At 41.0% G+C, this 20,855-nt stretch overlaps 1 protein-coding gene across 6 annotated transcripts in view; it reads right to left on the reverse strand.

Moving 5' to 3' along the window:
• The window catches only part of FYN (FYN proto-oncogene, Src family tyrosine kinase), a 237,988-nt gene that overhangs the window by 149,183 nt on the left and 67,950 nt on the right, over positions 1–20,855 (reverse strand). Inside the window, exon 3 of one of the 6 annotated variants that reach the window (XM_064289947.1) lies at positions 20,609–20,805. The exons of 4 other annotated variants lie outside the window; for them this stretch is intronic. The gene's annotated coding sequence lies outside the window, so the exon portion shown is untranslated. Of the gene's footprint in view, positions 1–20,604; positions 20,806–20,855 lie in introns of all 6 variants that reach the window. One more of the 6 variants, XM_023542304.2, reaches the window with a different exon arrangement.

Below are 20,855 nucleotides of genomic sequence, written 5' to 3' on the forward strand. Positions count from 1 at the left end.
ACTGGCAATACACATATAGTACCTCTATTGTATATCAATGGCCTGCTGATGGCCTTGGCCACCCGAGACCTCTGACCACACTGAAGAGTGCGGCAAATTTTGAAAAATTTTATTTTTCAAAAATATACATTTCTAAACTCACCTGCAAAGAGGTTTCAGAATTGATTCAGCAGTGGCCAGGACAGTCACCAGGATGAGATGATAAACTGTAACTGAATTCTGTGGCTTGGACAACACATTTACTCAACAAATATTTACTGAGTGCCAGTCATGTTTCAGGCACCCTTTTGGGTGCTAGAGAGTCAAATGGGTGTCTGGAAACAAATGACCCATCAGGCTGATATTGGTCCTAGGAGCTCCCCCACCAGCAAGGTCAGGCAGTAGGCAGGGCTGGGCATTGATTGTACAGCAACGCCCTCAATCTCCTACTTCATCTTGCCTCTGACTGTCTCCGGGCCTGTGACCCTGGGAAAGGCTTGTCACCTCTCTGGCTCCAGCTGCCTCATTTGTAAAACAAGGATAATCCTGACCCAGTTCACAGTGCTGTGGTGAAGAATAAGTGAAAAGCATTCTGAGCTTGTTTTTATCTATAAAATGTCAATAGCCAGTGTGGCTTCCTTCCTTTGGAAATTGTATATTTATTCTTTAAGGGAAAAGAAAAAGGGTTGGAAATGAGATTCAGTGATTAAAGGAATGTTCCATGTTTTTCTTCCTCAGAATATCTAGATTAACAATTATAGAAATGAATACCCATTTCTCCCAAACCCAGACAAAAGCAGATAGAACTCTGAGTTCTTGCAAAGTTCAGTAACATTCCAAGGTCAAAACTAGGTGAGATACGGCCGGTCTTTAAAAGAAATAATTCAAATATGATCGGCATTACAAAAACTTAATAAAATTAACTTACAGTTTTTCTCCTCTCTTATGAAGGGTGATTAAAATAATAATAATAAAAAGCAGCATTAGCCTAAGTTTTATAAAATCTAACATTTCTAAAAATGCGTAAAGGGTACTGGAAGCATATTAATAGTTATGTCCAAAATAGACATAAATATGCAAATACATCCCGTCTCTCTCCTAAACTGAATTCATTTTCCAAACACAGCTAACATTCGTATAAATTAAAGCCCTATTAGAGACAGAAGAGGAGGTGGAGAAAGTTCAGGGAGGAAACGGGGGTAAAAAAACAGAGCCCTAAAAATGGGACATATTTAGGAGAGTTTTCCCTTAATAGCTATTAAGGTAAATAAATAATCACTGTGCAATATATGGAAACCCTGGTGGCATAATGGTTAAGTGCTATGGCTGCTAACCAAAGGGCTGGCAGTTCGAATCTCCCAGGCGCTCCTTGGAAACTCTATGGGGCAGTTCTACTCTGTCCTGTAGGGTCACTATGAGTTGGAATCGACTCGATGGCACTGGGTTTTTTTTTTGTGTGTGTGTGCAATATATAGGCTGACAGAGAAAACGCAGCTCTAACTGTTAGTGTTCACATTTTACATGAGAGACTAGAGCCTTTTTCACTTACTAAACACCTATTTCTACAGTATCCTCAGATTCTTTGTGGTCCTTCTACCACAGAAGAGGTTGGTCAATGGAGTGTTCAGACAGCTCTACAAACATCTGGACTAAAATCTCCCTAGCCCTCAACTATTCATTTCGCTGATGTTACCTGTCAATAACCACACAGGTAGGACAGAGTATAAATGACTCTGGTGAAGCAAACATCTCCATTTACTTCTCTCTCTCTTCTGGCTGACAATGGGCATGATCCCCTTCCCACGGCTCCCAAGCCTTCTCCACCTGGTACACTTTTGTTGGGTCTAAAACACTCCAGCTCTAACGTGGAACTGGGCAGGAGTGGCAGCCACAGGTAAAATTCTAACACTGAGACCTGCCTAAATGTGGACAGAGCTTGTAACTTCCAACCTGGGTGGGGCAGTCTTGTATAAATGGCAACAACCAGGTTTATTCTGAAGGATGTGAGTGTGCTATGACATATACAGTAGCTGCTCTGCCTTTTTAAAAGGAGTCGTAAAATTATATTAAAAAGTTTGGTGATGCCCTGTGGGTATGAGTCACTTTGTAAAGCAGGATCAAAATGGGTTCCTCTATTAAGGGGTCCTGCCGGTTCTTTGATTCTAAACTACTTTATTAACGTTAATAGGAGTGATGCGCACATCAATGAAAAGAATAAATTCCTTGGGTTTAGTGAAGCTTCAATTAATGATTTGTAACAAGCAACGTAAAATGCTTTCTAATTTTCTTTCAAGTAGTGATACGCTACCCCAGAAGTGCCGCAAATTAGGCCTACATCTCACCACACGGTGGGGAGATGGGTGGCGGGGGGTGGGGAGGTGAGGCTCTTCAGCTTCCTGGAGGCCTGTGGAGGCTCTGCGCAGAGCACATGGGAGTGCAGCAGGAGGGACAGACAGAACTTGCTGAAGGGATAACAGATGTGATGAAGGAAGGGAAAGAAAACTCACAAGAAGCAAGCCTGACACATAAGGAATTTACTATAATCTAAAATGGGAATGACTACAAACCGTGCTTCATAAATCTGTCACAGGAGCCTTCCTTTTTTTTTTTTTTTTCCAGACCTTAAGCTAATACTATTCATTGACTTCCAAAAATATCCATCAAAATGAAAATGGGAACTTGAGTTCCAAGGATTATGTGGCACAATTTCTAATGAATAGGGTATTTTGCAGTGGCACAAAGCTCTGCCATGAATTTCTGGAAACCCATCTTCACATTTAACGCTCTCTTGCCCAGTTCTGCAGTTCTTAACTCTTCTCCTGTGAAACCAAGCGTGAGGACTGGGTGGGATGTCATGGGGGTTATAGCAGAGACAGGTATAAAGGGTAAATGCCTAAATTCCATGATTTGGGAAAAGAATAGATCAAAATTTTAATCCAAATATCTACTCAATATTTGCTGTCCCATATTTGATCACCTTATACTTCCTTACATTTTATTCTAATACTTCACTAATAAGGAGCCCTGGTGGTGTAAATGCTTGGGAACTCGGCTGCTAACTGAAAGGCTGGTGGCTCAAACCACCCAGTGACTCCAAGGGAAAACATTTTGGTGATCTCATTTGGTAAAGATTATAGCCAAGAAATCCCTATGGAACAGTTCTACTGTCTCGTGGGGCTGCTATGAGTCGTGATCAACTCCAAGGCACCCAACAGAAACAAGAACGCTTCTCGGATAGTGAAAAAAAAAACCTCTGCCAACAAGTAATAATAAGTCAAGATCCCATAGCATACCCGACTACAAATACAGTGACAGGTGGACGTGAGGGAATGTATGCTCCCAGTCATGGAGAGCCAGTTTCAGACCTGAGAGATTTGGGAACGCTATCTGCATCACTTCTAATGTTGTAGGTAGTCAAACAAACCTCTAACCTCTAACCCCAACAGGGCAGCATCTCAATCATTTGGTTCAGTGGGCATTTCCCCCCTAGCAGATTTTAGAGCATTTTGGGTTTAAAGGGCATTGTATTTCAACATTCCAACGTAACTGTTCCATAATCATAATCAAGTCGAGCCTCCATACACTGTGTGCACTTTATTTCAGATTAGGTGGATTTCCAAAGGAGTTCTACATTTTTCTATAACAGTTGCCTAGTTGCCCTGAAGCAAAATAAATGGAAATGTCTGTAACATGCAGTTTAACTGAACAAACATTTATAGGAAGAGAAATTTGTTGGCTGGGGAAATGATTAGTTGGGTAATGTTGGGATACTAAATTCAATAGAACTCCCATACCAGCCACTTAAGATTTATTTGGATATAAATTGTTCACTCTGTGAATCATCAGAAAACTGAGGGGTCTCTTTGGTGGTCCATATCATACTAGAAAAACATGAGCCCGTTATAAAAACAGCAAGTGTGTCTGAGACTGTGACAAGTGTAAATGGTAGCTGGGCTGTGCGTTGTTTTTGGATTATTCCTTTCTCTTATTTCCACTGGTAATAGATGTGCATGAGTCTTGTTATCTACACGCTGGGACAGCCTTTGAGAGAAAGGCTTTGCCTCCATCTTAGCTCCCTACAAAGACCTGCATGAAGTTGTTTGGCACCAGGGGAAAATCTCAGTAATAGGTGACTGAACAGGGTACAAGATACTGTTTAGGTGATCGTGAAGATTACAGAGAACTATCAGATACTATCTAGACCTTCAACATATTTGCAGCCTACTTGGCAGATAAGCTATCTACACACCCCAAGTTAACAATGCCATATATAACCACTGACTATTTACGAAGAAGGATGCAGAGTGAGTCTGAAGAAACTGGGTAAAACGTCTAGATTTCTCAACCATACATGATTTTCTGGGAAAATAAAATCTGGGACAAGAACATGGCCAGAATCCAGTTGAAGTTCCCTACATGAGAGAAAAAAGGTAAACAGCCTAGCTGTTTACCCACCTTCCTCTGGAGAGAAGACCCATCTGCTTTGAGAACTGTTCACAGGGTTCTCTACCTCCCTAGAAAAAGTAGCTTCGCCATAGCCTTCGGAGGCCACTACTTGAGCTCAAAGGGCATTCTCCCTCTTTATACTTACCCTCTAAGCATTGTTCTTGGTTAATTGGTAGTTTCTTGTTTTTCCCTGAATCAGGTGCTTTCAGGGCATATGTTTATTTGGCTCCTCTAAAAATATTAATCCAACTACTTCCATTATTTGAGCTTCATTAAAAAATTTTTTCAAAATATGCTGCTTTTAAGGATTAACTCACAAAGTTACCTTACATACCATTTTTAAAAGTCTACAGATAACATAAATCAACGTCCAAGAGGTCTTTGTCACTCTCAAGTTTCCCTGAATTGAGGACCGCAAATTATAAAGCTGTTCAGATTCTGGTCAGCTTCATTTATCACATAGCCTAGCCTTTTTAGTTTCACATTCTCCAATCTGTGAAGAGTGAAGTAGAAATATTGTTAAAATCAGGGAAGGAAGTAACGCACTTCATAATGTTTTGAGCCAGCCACTCCTTAGGCAGGGGCAACTACTGAGATAAAGGGTAATATAAGAACCTGATTAACAGGGTGTCTTTGCTTTGGCTAACGCTGACTAATGTTTAACACTACCAATCCTGAGATAAAACAGAAACAACTTGCCAAGAATAATTTCATTTCTGTGGCAAAGAGTGCAAACGTATAATTAACCTGCAGAAACAATTTGTAGAAAAGCGCACAGAATTTCAGCTTCCCTAAGAAGCCACGTTATGTTAATAAGGGATTTCTTGCTTTCCAAGGAAGCATCACAAAATATTCACCATGTCAGGAAGGGAGCGAACCACATGAACAGAGAACCAGAAAAGTGTCTTCTTCCCCATAAATGACCTTCTCTCCTCTAAATAGCTCACCAGGTGCTGCTTTACTGAGGGGATAAGACAGCTTGGATACAGCCACTGGTTTCACAGAAGTGTTATCCTCAAATCCATAGTTTATACTAAAAGCTGCTAAATTAAACCAAATAAACTTGAAAAGAACATTTAAGAGCCAGGAAGAGGCATCATGGTCCTGAAATATATGGAAATTATACTTAACGATTCGGAACAAAACAGGGGCAAAGTCAGGTTTGGGGGCACATCTCTCACCATAAAACCCCCAGGCCTTGGGAGGAATCGGGGGATAGAAACGTTGACCTGAGAATAAGCATCAGCCTTGCCTGACTCATTCTTTTCTTCCCTGCAGAGGTCTCTGTTATAGCTCAAAAACAGCTGCTGTTGACTATTCCTCTACTCTACTTTAGAAGTCAGTGATTTTATTTTTTTAAGCCAGAAGGAAGCAAAATTTTAGGTTTCTCTTTCACTCTCCCGAGTACCAGGATTTTGGAAACATACGTTGTTATTGTTGTTAGCTACCATTGAGTTGGCTCTGGTACCCTATGTACAACAGAACGAAACTCTGCCTGGCCTTGTGTCACCTATAAAAAAAAAAAAACCATCTATATTATTGCTGGTATGCTCCAGCCCATTGTTATGGTAATTATGTATTTCGTTTGCCATCCAATCTAAAGGACTGATCTTCCAGCACCATAAACCAAAACCAAACCTGTTATCAAGTCGGTTCCAACTCACAGTGACTCTACAGGACAGAGTAGAACTAACCCATAGGGTTTCCAAGGTTGTAATCTTTATGGTAGAAGACTGCCACATCTTTCTCCCGTGAAGCAGCTGGTGGGTTCAAACTGCTGACCTTTAGCAGCTGAGTGCTTAACCACTGCGCCACTAGAGCTCCTTTCCAGTATTGTATCAGACAATATTCTGTAGTGATCCATAGGGTTTTCATGGGCTAATTTTCAGAAGCAGATCGCCAGTTCTTTCTTCCTAGTCTGTCTTGTAGGTAAGCTCTGCTCAAACCTGTCCACCATGGGTGATCAGCTGGTATTTTAAATAGTTGCAACACAGTACCACAAACTCACAGATGAGTGGTGGGGAAACACGCATACCATGCTCCAAACACCATCCAATGCAATGAATGGCATAACCTGGATTTTTTGGTGCCTGGTCTTTGTGAGGAAGCCCTGGTGGCGTAGTGGTTAAGTGCTACAGCTGCTAATCAAGAGGTCCGCAGTTAAATCCACCAGGAGCTCCTTAGAAGCTCCATGGGGCAGTTCTACTCTGTTCTGTAGGGTCGCTAAGAGTCAGAATCAACTCAACGGCAAAAAGTTTGGTTTTTTTGGTTGGTCTTTGTGAATTGGGATATAAAATATGACCCAGCCTCTTGAGAACAGAGGCTACCTAGGCAGTACTTACCAACAGAAAAGAAAACGAGGGTGGTGACTCATAAGCAGAATGTGGCCTTCCCACAAGGTTAGCCTAAGTGGGTGCTGTACATAAAGTAGTGTTTTGTGTAAACTTGGAGGTTTTAATAAGAATCTGTTATGTCAGCACCACGTAGTGGAAAGAACTTAATGAGGACTTAAGAAACCCTGATTCCGCTCTAGGCTTTGGCGATCATTTTTTCCGTGATTTTTGTGGGCACTTCACCTTGTTGGGCCTCAGTTTTATTATAAAATAAAGAAAGGAGACCAGGCTATCCTTATGTTTCTTCCAGGCTTCTATTCTAAGCCTGCCCCTGAGGGTTCATCTCCCAGAGCCTTGCTCAGTCTGCGAGCTCTCCATGCCTTTCTGAGAGGCCTCTCAGGGAGTGGAGCCCTCCGCCAACCTCAACTCTTTCTAGTCCCCTTTCTTCATCTGGCCTAAGTTTGTAAGTCTGTTGTTTGGCTCTAGAATGCACTCTCCATGGATATTCTAGGTATTAGGAATACCAGCTTTGGAGGCAGACATATCTGGGTCTGAATCCCAGCTCTCCTACCACCCTAAGATGCTGTACACCACAAGCCCTCTTAACCTCAGCTTTCCCATCACTAATGTAGGGCAAATAACGCCTTTCTCACAGAACTGCTAAATGTCAGGTGCTCAGCCATTCTGAATACCACCAGATAAAATTCAGGACGCCCAGGTAAATTTGAATTTCAGATAAACAATTTGAGACATTCTTATATGAAAATACCTGTTTTTTTTAATTTGAAATTCAAATTTAGTTTGGCATTCTAGTTTTTTTTTTTTTCCCCCTAAATCTGACAATCCTACATGTGCTAGACACAGCTATTGTTGGTGTTAGGTACCAGACTGCCCCCACCAAACTAGTCTTACACAGAATAAACTACTGCTGGCCTGACTTCTTAGGAACAAGGGTCCATGTGGCTCAAGTTTCTTTCTCCTAAATCCTCTCACCCTTCTACTATTGCAGCCTTTCCAGTCCTCCTACTGCCTTCACATCACCACACACCCTACCTGCGTCCTTCCTTCTGAGGTGCCCGAATTCTCCTGACCACACTTTCCAACAAAGCCTCTTTCTCCTGCCTGAGAAACTTGATTGGATTAATTCATAGGCATGTGTCACTGATCATTTAATGAGTTATCAATGCCCTCTGAAGCAATTTTTTTTTAATGTCATTTATTTCCTCAAATTAATAGAATTAGAGGCCATGTAAAAACTGAAGTGAAAAACATGCAGGCTGGATGAAAGAAAGGCATCTTGGATGAGGGAGGCTGGTACCACCTAGGAACTGGTTCTACAATAGTTGCTCTAATACGTTTCTGCTTTCCTAGCGTTTTCCTTTTCTCTCTTCTGAGTCCACACACAACAGCTCTGATGGAAGTTGAAGACCTACTGTGGATAAGGGGCAAAGGGAAGGGGGAAGTAGAACAGGGCAGAGCAGGAAGTCAGTCTTCAGACATTGGCAAATGTCCCACAGGGAGCAAAAGCACACAATTTGAGAAACACTGCTTTAGATAGAGATTTGTCAATTATGTAGGCATTTTTTTTTTTTTTTTTTGGTAAATTCTGCTTCTTTTGCCATTTGATCAAGTTTAACCTTCCAGAGAAAACTACATCTAGTCTTCCTGCCCCCTGCCGGCGGCCACTCTCTAGGAGACCTGTTCCCAGGGTCTCCTAGTCCCACCATCCAATTTAGATTGTGGAAAAAACATTGCCTGACTGAACTTTCTCCTTTTTGACCACCTCGTGTCCAGATATGAAACACAACTGCACGAGCTTGTAACTTCTGGCTCTTGAATGTGAATCAAAAATGACTTCAGGGGCCATTAAGAACTGATTGCTCAAGAGCTAATCAGTCTTGATGGTTCGTACGCAACCCCGGAGGAGGTAGAGGATAGTCTGAGAGGGTGGGCCACACTCAATCAGTGCAACTGAAGCACTACCAGATCAGGTGGAGTCCTGCTCAGGGCCAGCTCTGCCCTCCTTGAACATATCCCTGCTCCTAAGTTACTCTATCAAGGACAACTCTGTATCTTCTATTTTTTTAAATTTTTATTGTGCTATAAGTTTACAAATCAAGTCAGTCTCTCGTACAAAAATTTATATACATCTTGCTATGTACTCCTAGTTGCTCTCCCCCTAATGAGATAGCACACTCCTTCTCTCCACCCTGTATTCCCCATGTCCATTCATCCAGCTTCTGTCCCCTTCTGTCTTCTCATCTTCCCTCAGACAGGAGCTGCCCACATAGTCTCATATGACTACTTGAGCCAAGAAGCTCACTTCTCACCAGTATCATTTTCTACTTTATAGTCCAGTCCAATCCCTGTCTGAAGATCAGCTTTGGGAATGGCTCCAGTCTTGGGCTAACAGAAGGTCTGGGGAACATGACCTCTGGAGTCCTTCTAATCTCAGACCATTAAGTCCGGTCTTTTTATGAGAATTTGAGGTCTGCATACCACGGCTCTCCTGCTCCATCAGGGATTCTCTGTTGTGTTCCCTGTCAGGGCAATCATCAGTTGTAGCTGGTCACCATCTAGTTTTTCTGGTCTCATGCTGATGTAGTCTGTGATTTATGTGGCCCTTTCTGTCTCTTGGGCTAATTACACAATTCTGTATCTTAATGTCCACATCCATCAGTTAAAGGACTTATGCAAACCATGAAAAGGACAAGGCTTAAAATGAACTAAAAGCCAAAAATATTACATAACACATTTACTATCCATCTCAAGCAATTAGCCCTCAGCAAAGTGACTGATCCACATTCAACCTTCTGGGAAGACAGAGGTGCTATGTGTTCTGGCTCATTGCTCAAGATGAGGTGAATTAATTTTAGTTTGAGATTGAGAAATTTTGTCTTATTATTTTTAATATTATAAGCTGGAGGCATGTGGGGTCTGCCCCATTGACTCAGCAGAATATACCTCCTGTTTATTTTTATATCTTGAGATTAGCATGTGAACTTTTTAGATGAAAACAGAGTTCTGGTACGGATGGGGGTGAGGTGGGGTAGGGGTGGTGGTTGGAGGCCGGGAATAATCCTGTCTGAGAATTTAAAATGTCCAAGAACTTTACATTCTCATTTAATCCTCCCAACAGCCTAAGAAGGAGAAATGGACTCCCTGGTCCAGGCAGGATTTGATCTCCTGTCTTTTTGGAAATGAGGTTCATTGTCTACTACACCCATCTGTTTTATTCGGGACACTGAGCTTGGATTTCACTTCTCCTTAGGAGAGAAGAACGCTGATGCTTTCTCAGGGTCTGTTAACTGACAGGGAGAGACTAAGCACTTACGGGCATGTAACAAGGGCTCTACTGAAAGAATTTATATTAACAGAGAACTTATTTGTAGCATTTTGTTGGAGAGAAAACAGTGTCTAGTATTTAGATGAATATAGTTCATATCTTTAGTTATTCTTTGGTAATCTACAAGAATTTTTTTCTTAGTAGATGATGGTGAGAAAAGCCTGTCTGTGTGTCTCCATGGCAAGACAGGCCCTGGGCTTTACTCCTGGATACTAGGAAAGCCTCTTTTCTTCAAAATCTTGAACAGTGAGGCAGGAGGAATCTGGTCATTCCTGTAAATGCATCACTTCATTGTTAATAACGAGGAGTTGAAAGAGTCATTTTCCTGTCTAATTTTTTTCTTATATTGTATTTTTTAGAAGAATTCTTATTTGTAATCAGCTGGTGTTTCTCTCATTCTGTCACTCGCTCACTCCCAGTAAGAGTAGAAAAATGGCAAAAAAAGCAGGGATCTAATGCCCAAGCCCTGGTGGTGTAGTGATTTGGAGTTTGGTTGCTAACCAAAAGGTTGGCAGTTCAAATCCACCAGCCACTTCTTGGAAACCCCATGGGACAGCACTACTCTGTCCTACAGGGTCACTATAAGTCTGGATCGACTCGACGGCAACAGGTTTTTTTTCTTTTTTTTCTTTTTTAGTGGTCCTTAGTTATCTGCTCAGAGGGCTGACCAGGTTTATGGTACTATAAATTATCAAGCTGTGTCTGTTGTTGCTGCTGGGTGCCATCGAGTCGATTTTTGACTCATGGCAACCCCAAATGTTGCAGAGTAGAATGCCCCAAAGGGCTTTCTAAGCTGTAATCTTTACAGGAGCAGATTGCCAGGTCTTTCTCTCACACAGCCACTGGGTGGGTTCAAATGGTCAAACTTTTGGTTTACCAGCTGAGCACTTAACCGTTGCACCACCATGGCTCCTAGTAAACTACAAAAGGTCAATCACTGCAAGAACCTTAGAGCTGTCCTCAGAGCTCCCAAGGCAAGGGAGTAGGTTAAGGGGTGGGGCCCACACACCTGCCTTTTCACAACCTCCCTAGGTGACTGTGAAGCACTGCAAGTTTGAGAACCATATGGGAATGGAGAGCACTGCCATTAAAGGCAAGGTGAGAGGTCAGTCCGCCGGAACCAGGTGGCTTTGCTGTTTTACAAAGACACCAAGGCGGCAAATCTCAAGAGCACACTCTATCAGTCAGGGTTCCAGCAGGAAACAATTGATACCCTCAAACTGTGATTAAGAATTTAATAAAGGATTATTTACAAGTAGGGAAACCACAAAGCCTAGTGCAGTCCCCTGAGCCAGTAGTGGGAGGGCAGCAGCTAGGGGCAGGGCATGTTACACTTCTGAAGGGAGAGGTGAGGAAACAGATACCTGAACCTGGGACAGAAAGGTGAGTGGAGAGGGCTGCCTAACAGGAGCTGTGACTGTCATCTGAAGGCCAATGCCAGTCAGAGGAGACCTCATAAGGCAATAAATATCCTGACCTCATTCTTCCCCTCTCTCCAATCTCACAGTGTTCTCACGTTCTAAACCCAACTAGAAGCCAGAGGCAAAGGAGACCACTGATAGAGTCCACTGAGATCAATGTTCAAGGGCACAGAGCAAAGAGGGTGGGAAGTGTTTTGATGCAGAGGCACAAATGAAAGATGCCAGGTACAATACCTCTAAAGAAAACATGCCAGGGAAGGTCAAACCTTTTGCATCTTTACAGAGATCAGCATTCCACACACACAATGCTGAAGCTTCTACAGCCGCTGCCACGCCCACAGACTCAACCACCTGATAGGATAGGTTCCCATAGAATCATACCAGTGATTTTCAAAAGGACACAACTTTTTTCCAGAGGAGCATTTAAACATAAATCCACAAAAGTATTCATCAGATATTTACCAAGCACCGACTCCATGAAACAAACTATATTTTACTTTAGCCAGTATTAAGGCCTCCGTGTAATTTCATTAAACTTAACAGGGCTGCTACTGTTGTTAGTTGCTTTGAGTTGGCTCGTAAGGTTTAATGAAGCCACTGTTGCTATCTTTCTAAAAGAAGCAAAAATAAATATGTTTTTAGACTGGGAAAAATTTTAACTTTGATCAAACATATCTTTTCTTTTAAATATATATGATTTTCCAATTAGGTTTCACCTCCATATCGAAAAAAACCCAGTTACTATTGAGTTGACTTCAACTCATGGAAACCCCACATGTGTGTCAGAGAAGAACTGTGCTCCATAGGGTTTTCAGTGGCTGATGTTCTGGAAGTAGATCACTACATCTTTCTTCCATGGTGCCTCTGATGGACTAGAATTGCCAACCTTTCAGTTAGCAGCTTAGCGTGTTAATGTTTGCACCACCTAGACACTCCACCTCCATATTACCAGATGATTAAATGCACACTATAGTGTCTTTTTTTTTTTTTATAGTGTCAGGTGGCCCGAAACAAATGGGTTGAGGGGTGGATTTATTTCATTTTTCAACTTCCGCTAACTTAATGTTTGTTCCAGTAAACTACAGAAGTCCTCAGGAGGAACTGTATTTGATTGCCATTCTCCATTCTATGGTCACCTGTGGTGGGTTACCTGACAAACGACTTTTAAGTTTCCCTGGATCCATGTATACCTGTTTCACTGGCATAGTGAAGGCAGCAGTCCTGAGTTCTCTGGATCAGCAGTGTGGGCCACGGAGCTATGTGAGCTCTGGGGATACACTAGGTCATTTCAGAGGCACACGACAGATGGTAGGTCGTATTAAATAACACAGAATCACAAAATGAGAAAGGGATTCCTTTTTCAATACTTTTCAAGCCTTCTCAAACACCAAAGCCTCAGTCGGATGTTTGTATGTCTGCAACACCTCTCTTTACACCACCTGCTAATCTCTCTCTTCATCAGAGAGAAGTGAGGCTTTAGGCTTGGTGTCTTTTGCAGGCAAGGGCATTTACAAGAATTTGGTTAACACTCTTATTTTTACTTGTTTATTTTCATAATTACCATCTATTTATATCAAATGATACTGGTTTTCAACTCTAGGCAGTTATATAAGTTTCTTTTAAAAATTAGTACAAAAAATAAATTTAAGGAAAAATATTACATAAATAATATAGGTTTTACATAGATATAGTAAAAGTTAGAAGGTGGTATATAAATGACTAAAGTTTGAGAAACAGGGATCTAATGTTAAGTATGCCTCATGAATCAGGAGACCTGGGTTTTAGTTCTTACTGCCATCACATAAGCAATAATGACTAACTTTATTGGCTTATAAATAATCAGTTCTGTCCTTGAAGATAGTAGCTCTTCTGGCCGAAGGGCTGCAGCTCAAAAAGAGCAATAAAAATGTAGTAAAACTGCTTTGTAATCTGAACCCTATCTTGTCCATACAACGTAACAGAGATGCCTGTGGTAAATGTTTAAACATTAAGGTTTAAAGATTTATATTAGTAGTAGGATGAAAATATGGGAATATAAACTACAAAGTGAGAAGAAGATAAGCTAAATGCTATTCCGGTTCACCGGCATCAGGTCTAACAAGGGGGCCCCTGGCTGTCATTATAGCATGATTCACATAAGAACTTCCTCTGATTCACATAAGAACTGTCAGTGAATTACCTATCCAGGATCACCCAGGGTAGGTAAATCACAAAAGCCATCTCTCATGGTATGTGAATCCTTTTGATGTTGGTCTGGTAAAAATATTGCATATTCTGTGGTACTGATCAGGAAAAACACTCTCAATAGTCACCTCCTCTGTGAACTGTCAATCTCCTGGACATTTCACTTTGGCCTTGTTTCATCTCAAGTCACCCAGAACCCCATATTCTGATCTCCTCGAAAAACATAAACTTTATGTTCGTTTTGGTTCAGAACTCAAAAAGTACTAACTCAACCAATTTATGGTATCTTTTTTCTTTTTATGCACTCACCCTCCCATACTCCTATGTGCCCCTGCTCTCTGCGCCCCTCCCCCAAACCCACCCACACACTGACAGGCCCATTCCAGGAAAGAGTGCTTGAAACAAAGGGTTCAGTCCTTCTGGATCCTTATTTATGGCCTGCACTTTGCTAAATACCACACATCAGCAGACCTCACTCCGGAGCTGTGGCCTTTTTCCTATGCACTGTCTGCTGTTTGTTTTAAAATATTTCTACAATACATCCATTGTTCTTCACTATATAATTGTATGATGCATTGGCAAGCAACTGCTCCTCAATGAATAAAAGTGTGTTTACAAAAGAATAATTGGAGTTGCTTGGCACAGGGAGCAGGCGTTGCCCAGGACCAGCTGATGGATGTTGCAAACATGACTGTCCTCAGCCTGCTGTCCACTGAATGTGCATATAGGCAGAAACTATTCATTCTAGAACCTCAGTTTCAGTTATATAAGATAGAGGGATGCTTTCTTATGTCACATGATTTCATTTGTGAATTTCTTTAGACTTAGTTGCTAGAACTAGGACATAAACAGACTTTAATTTTACTGGTCATACAATTTAGATTCAACTAGAAGTTTTAAACATGCCATAATAGACAGTAGCTGATTCTCTGGGAGTGTTCATATAACATAGGGTTTGGGCCTATAAATATAACAAACACGGGGCTGTATGGTCAAAATGTTTCTGTGCTCCTCATTCTAATAGAATTCATTTTCACAAAAAGACTTGTTTAGGGACAAAAGCAAAATATCGTTTTCTGTTTTGGGGTCTCTCAAGCCATGACTGTACTATATATAAGTATTTGGGTGACTGTACCCTCCTTGTCCTGTTTTCTGGGAATCTGTCCTGCTCACAGCTCAGGAGCAGGCCATGTGACCATAGCTTATTCAGCTGCATCTGACTGGATAGGGGTAAAACTGACCCAAAGAAGGCCCACCCTCATGCTGGCTAGCAACCTACAAGTTGTGTGGCTTGCCGTAACTAGATAAATTAAGCCAACCAGATTGGTTGCTAAATTGACTGATCATGTGAACTTGAGGGCTGTGGGTCCATTATGGGCTGAGGACAAGCAGAGGCAGTTGGTCTATAGATCCGAAAGTATGGAGCAGACAGGCAGAAGATGCAGAGACCAGAGACTTAGAGATGAAGAGTGGGCTTTGTTCCTTGCAGCTTTCAGATTCCCATGAAGGCTACCTTGCTGCTGTTTCTTGTTCTTAGATTCTATGAGATTTCTCCACATGGCAGCAACAAACTTTCTTTACCCAAAGCATCTTGAGGGAGTCTCTATTCTTGCAACTGAAACAAGTTCTGAACAAGACAATGACCCACAGAGGTTCTATAGGCTGCTCTTCTGCAGCAGTAATGATTACAGGGAAAATGTCTATGGTGACGAGAATTAATATAACACAAAGCAAAAGAAAAAGACTTGCAAACCCTTGGATGACCTAATAGTTTGGAAGAATAACCAAGAAAAAGTTATTATCTGTTAGGGTTATATGTAAAGTCTTATTGTAGGATTTAAAAAAAGATCATTTGCACAAGGCCAGTGAAACCAAAGGGGTCAGTATCCCACCATGTGTGTACAGGCTAGACCACATCTGTAGTACTTGTCTGTTTCTTTACCAATAAAATGGGTTAATAAGCTTGCTCTGTCCATCTAGAAAAATGATTGTGAGGCACAAATGATGAAATGAATGTGGTAGAATCCTGAAAAAGGCAATGTCTACATTATACGTTATCTACATATATATAGCTACAAATATTATATTTATTACTATGTATTATGTAGCCAAGAAAACTCCCACACTAGGTCATATGAGTGGATTTTTAAGCCTCTTTCAATTCCATAACCCAACAATGCACTATCAAAAATAACATTCTAGCTGATATTTGCTATTGTCGTTTTGGGAAAAGGCAGTGATAAAAATGATTTTTTCCCCAGAAATATTTTGAGTAGAAAATATTTCTGAAACATTGCTCTTTCAACATACTTAATAATAATTTACGCAGGGAGAATATCTGAGAAAGAATAAAAGCATGCTCGTAATTCCTTGGTGCAGAAAGTGGAGGGTGGTGTTTAGTCCACCAGATACATGAAGTCTTGCTACCTGACAGCTGCTGGCTCACCAGGCCTCAGAGATGACAAGGAAAGTGGCAGCCTTGAGACCACAGCAAGAAGGAAGAAAAATATGTGCCAGCTCTCAGGGTGCAGGTCCTAGGACTCTCTGCACCCTAGGACTCAACAGAAAGTTTATCTTGTGGAGGTGCTCAATAATGTCTATGGAATTGTAGTAGGACTAAACTGCCCAACAGCCTTTTAAATAGTCTTCTACATTCTTGGGTGGAATTTAGACAGGTTTAGAGTTATAATAGATTAAGTGAAAAACAGCAGCTGATGTCAACACTGTATGTAAATGAAGAAAGGGCATTCTGAAGGAGTGGGGCCCAGGACCAACCGGGCAGAAGGGGAGGGTGCCAGGGCCTTGGGGAGGAGGCTGGGCAGATGGTGATGCTTCTGGGGAGTGTAACAGAAATGCCCACAGCAAAACCCTGAGACTCTTTCATCTAAGTGGATGTGGTAATGGCTCCCATGGAGTGGGTATAAGAGGGGTTAGCACATATGCCTTAGTCTACTGTACTGGCTGTAAATAAACCATGTGCTTGTCTGTACCATCTGCTTGGCGTGCACTTTGTGGAACTGTGTGGAGTAAAAAAAGTATTCGGGGCCAAATGGCTAGAAATACGTTAGTCGTATACTTAGAAACAAAATACATAGCTAAGCTATTACGTCTCCTTTAAAGTGGGTAATTAAGTCAGAAATGCTCCCTTTTTTATACGGGGGAGGGCTGGACAGTAGGAGGCTACATGCTTCCCAAAGGTCAAAGAGCAGGTCACAGGCAGAGAATGAAGCTGAAGACAAGTCTCCCACACTGCAGTTAATTAATCTTCAGTTAGCACACTTCACCAGTCTCAACCGCAAATTCTTCATCTATAAATGAGGAGTGTGTCACTCACCTTCCTAAAAGTGGTATTTTGAAAATTAACTGGTGTATAAAACATTAAGATCTTTAGCTAAAAGACACTATGAACATAAAAAATATTTTTATAGAGATAGTCAAGCCCTCTATAGAGTACCAAGGATACACTTACGTATTATTGTTACCTTCATATACACACTGGGGTTGCTCATAGCTCATTTCTTAGTTGCTCAAAATTTTATAAATAATGTCATTAATCCAGTCATTAAACAACTATTTAATGAGCATTTACTATGTTCCAGATGCCGGGGTAATTTTAATCCAAAGTAAAACACCTAGATGTCATCATGTTGACATGTGCAGCTGTGTTATAAATCAAAGGCTCAGTGTGTTCAAGTAAATTCCAAAACAAAGCTGGATTTGTGTTTTCAAAGTTAAACCTTTGGTATCTTCCCCACTTCTAAGCTTATGATTACCTGAAGCTTAGTGATTTGAAAGAGTTCAAGGAGTTCCCCCACCAGCCTCAGAAGACTTTTCCCGAAGGCCTAACACAGCAGCAACTTGAGATAGATGCTATACCCACCACCAGACACTCCAACAATTTAACGAAAACTCTATAAAACACAGCCATGACCAAATGATCCGGGTTATGAAATGCAACCTGTACAGAAGAATCATACTGAATTAGCCTCATTTACAAACTATATCTCATCTTGATGGAATCCCCTGGTAAAATGAATTCCCAAGGTGGCTCAAATACTTTTTGTGATGCTGAACTTTGACTATCAGAATTTGAAGGAAGAAGGGTGTGGTGGTTAAGAGCTAGTACTCTGGACTCAGATAAACCCCGACTCTCTAAGGTACCAGCTGTGGATGTAGACTAGCTGCTTTACCTCTCTGGGCCTTGGTATTGTCATTTACAAAAGAGATAAAAATAGTACCCATCTCACAGGATTTCTGGGAAGTGTCAGTGACAATAAAAGTCTTAGCACATGGCGAATACTCAATGAATGTTAACTATTAGTACTTGTATCTTGTGACTACACAAGGTGTTCATTGTGAGGCAACAGAATTTGCATAGAAGCCAGTGTGTCATCAAGAAGGTGTTAAAACTTAAAAGTGGGTTGAAGATGGGTTCAGCCCCTGCTACTTCTAAGTTCCCATGGCAGCTTTGCTGCCCTTGCCAGGCAGAAGGCATAAAAGAACCAAGAAACTTGAGGGAGAAGGATCTTCCTTCCAATCTCTCCCAGCAAGACAAGCGAAAGCACCGAGTGCAGGCCACTCCGGAAGCTGTACCAGCAAACCTTCCTTTTTCATCATGCCCCGACCTGGGAGTGCCTCAGCACCATCTTGATTTGTATTAACTGTGTAAAGAGAAGGCACAATGTTTGCTCTGGATGACTTCAAAACTGAAGGGAAAAAACCCATACTAACAATGTATTTTAACACTATTCTTATTAAAAACTTTAAAAACAGGTCAAAATGGTCTGGAGAAAACAAAGCCTAACCACTGTGTAAATGTTCAGAAGTGGTTTTGGTTTTATGAATTAAATTTTGATTCTGCAGACAAAGGCAGGGAAGAGAATGATAAAGCAATATTCCAGGGGCGAGGTCTCAGATCCTCACCAAAATCAAGACAGCAAAAACTTATAGCTTGAAAAAAAAATTCACTGCAAACTTTTGGGGTGTCTTAGAAGAATGGACAAATAACTAAAGCTGTGAACTAACGCAGGTAAATTTCAATCTTCCCTTTTAATGAAAAACTGAAAATAATTAAGAATCTGAAATGGAAAAAAAGTTTATATAAATTTTTATATACATAGTAGATGCCATAGTTTTAGAAATACGAAAAAAAAAAAAAAATCTTACATTTAAGAAATACCCAAAACTAAACCCACTGCCATCGAGTCGATTCTGACTCATAGCGACCCTGTAGGACAGAGGAGAACTGCCCCGTAGAGTTTCCAAGGAGTGCCTGGTGGTTTCAAACTGCCGACCTCTTGGTTAACAGCTGTAGCACTTAATCACTACGCCACCAGGGTTACCTAATAAAAATCTTAACGGCAAATGCCTAGAAGTATGTTGTCTTCATTTAGTTACCCTAGGTGGTGCAAGTAGTTTGCGCTGGACTCCTAACCTAAAGGTTGGTGGTTTGAACTCACCCAGCAGCACTGAGGAATAAAGGCCTTGTGATCTGCTTCTGTAAAGATTACAGCCAAAGAAATCCTATGGAGCAGTTCTACTGTGCAACACATGGCATCACCATGAGTCAGAATTTCTTCAGTGGCAATGGGTTTGGATTTGGCTTTTTTATATTGTCTCCATCTAGCTTATGATCTGGCTACGTAGCATTTAAATTTATTTTTAACTACTTTTTTTTTTTTCTGGCCACAATTAAAGTTCAGTTGTAGCAAAGTGATTACAAGACAGATAATGCCTAAACTGCATCCCCTACTCCTGAGCCATTAGTTGCCTTGGTCACTGCTTCCACATCTACAGGGATAATACCCACCTTGTAAAGATGTAGGGCTCTAGGAGACAGAGGAAGCACGTACACACTGCCTGGCACCTAATATGTACTCAATAAATGACATGTTCATTATTGTAGGAGCCCTGGTGAAGCAGTGGTGAAGCATTCATCTGCTAATCGAAAGGTTGTTGGTTTGAATCCACCAGCTGCTTTTCGGGAGAAAGATATGGCAGTCTTCTTCTGTAAAGATTACAGCCTTGGAAACTATGGGAGCAGTTCTACTTTGTCCTACAGGGTTGCTATGAGTCAGAATCGACTAGATGGCAACAGGTTTGGCATTTTGGGGAGGTTATCTATTGTAGGAAATGTGTGAAGATCAGAAACACTCAGAAAAGGACATAATCCCTTTACTGAAATTCTGCTACTCAGAGACAACCAGTGTTAATATTTGGGGTACTTCATTCCGTAAGTTTTTCTTTTAGATATATTTTACAAAAATGGGACCCTACTAATACTGTACAACATTTTAAAGTGCAGCAAATTGTGTGTACTTAATTATTCAACAATGGGAGAAGGTGGTTACCCAAATTTACTTTTTATACTTGTTTAGTGGAGAATTTTGTTTGTTTTGATATTTCATTTATAATAAATTTTTTTATTAGAATGAAGATTAAATATAATTGTAAAACATCCTGGACAATTAAAACTATAAACATCTCAGTCCCTCCTAATTCGGTGTTTAAATGTTTATTGCACAATCAGAAATAATATGAGAGTTTTCTGCTTTTTGGGAAGATGTTTAAACAGTTTACAGACTGCAGGAGGCTGAGATGGTAGCCTGTCTGTGCTGCTTCCACTTCCTGGAGAACGGCAAGGTGATCTTGCACCAGTGAACGAGGACTGCCCCAACAGGGGTCTACTCTGAATCTTTTTCAGCTTTCTACGCCTCATCCAATATCACTGAGCTGGATTTCATGAAATAGTTATGTTCCTGAATAGTATCTAAGTTAAATTTTTGTTTATTAAATTTCTCTAAAGGGAAGCCAAATCCTCAAAGAAGGCTTGTGGTGAATCTTTTTAGAGCAAGCACATGCATACACACACACAACTGTCAATTCACCAATTTACCTGCCTTGCATGTTGAGATTGTCCACGAATTACATTTCATACATTTTCTGAAAGCAGAGAACTCAAATATTCTCCGCTCTTGGGCTTATGTGTCCAATAGTCCAATCCTTGCTTGCATTTCTGCCCTCTACACAGTAGGATTTCCATACGAGTTCATTTTAGCTGAAGAATTGTTTTTGTCTCATGGCCATTTTCTATTTCCTGTTAGTGAACAAGTATAGGGTTGTTTGAATGACTCAGACCAAATAGAT

The sequence above is a fragment of the Loxodonta africana genome, chromosome 1 (genome assembly GCF_030014295.1).
Source record: "Loxodonta africana isolate mLoxAfr1 chromosome 1, mLoxAfr1.hap2, whole genome shotgun sequence".
NCBI lineage: Eukaryota > Metazoa > Chordata > Mammalia > Proboscidea > Elephantidae > Loxodonta > Loxodonta africana.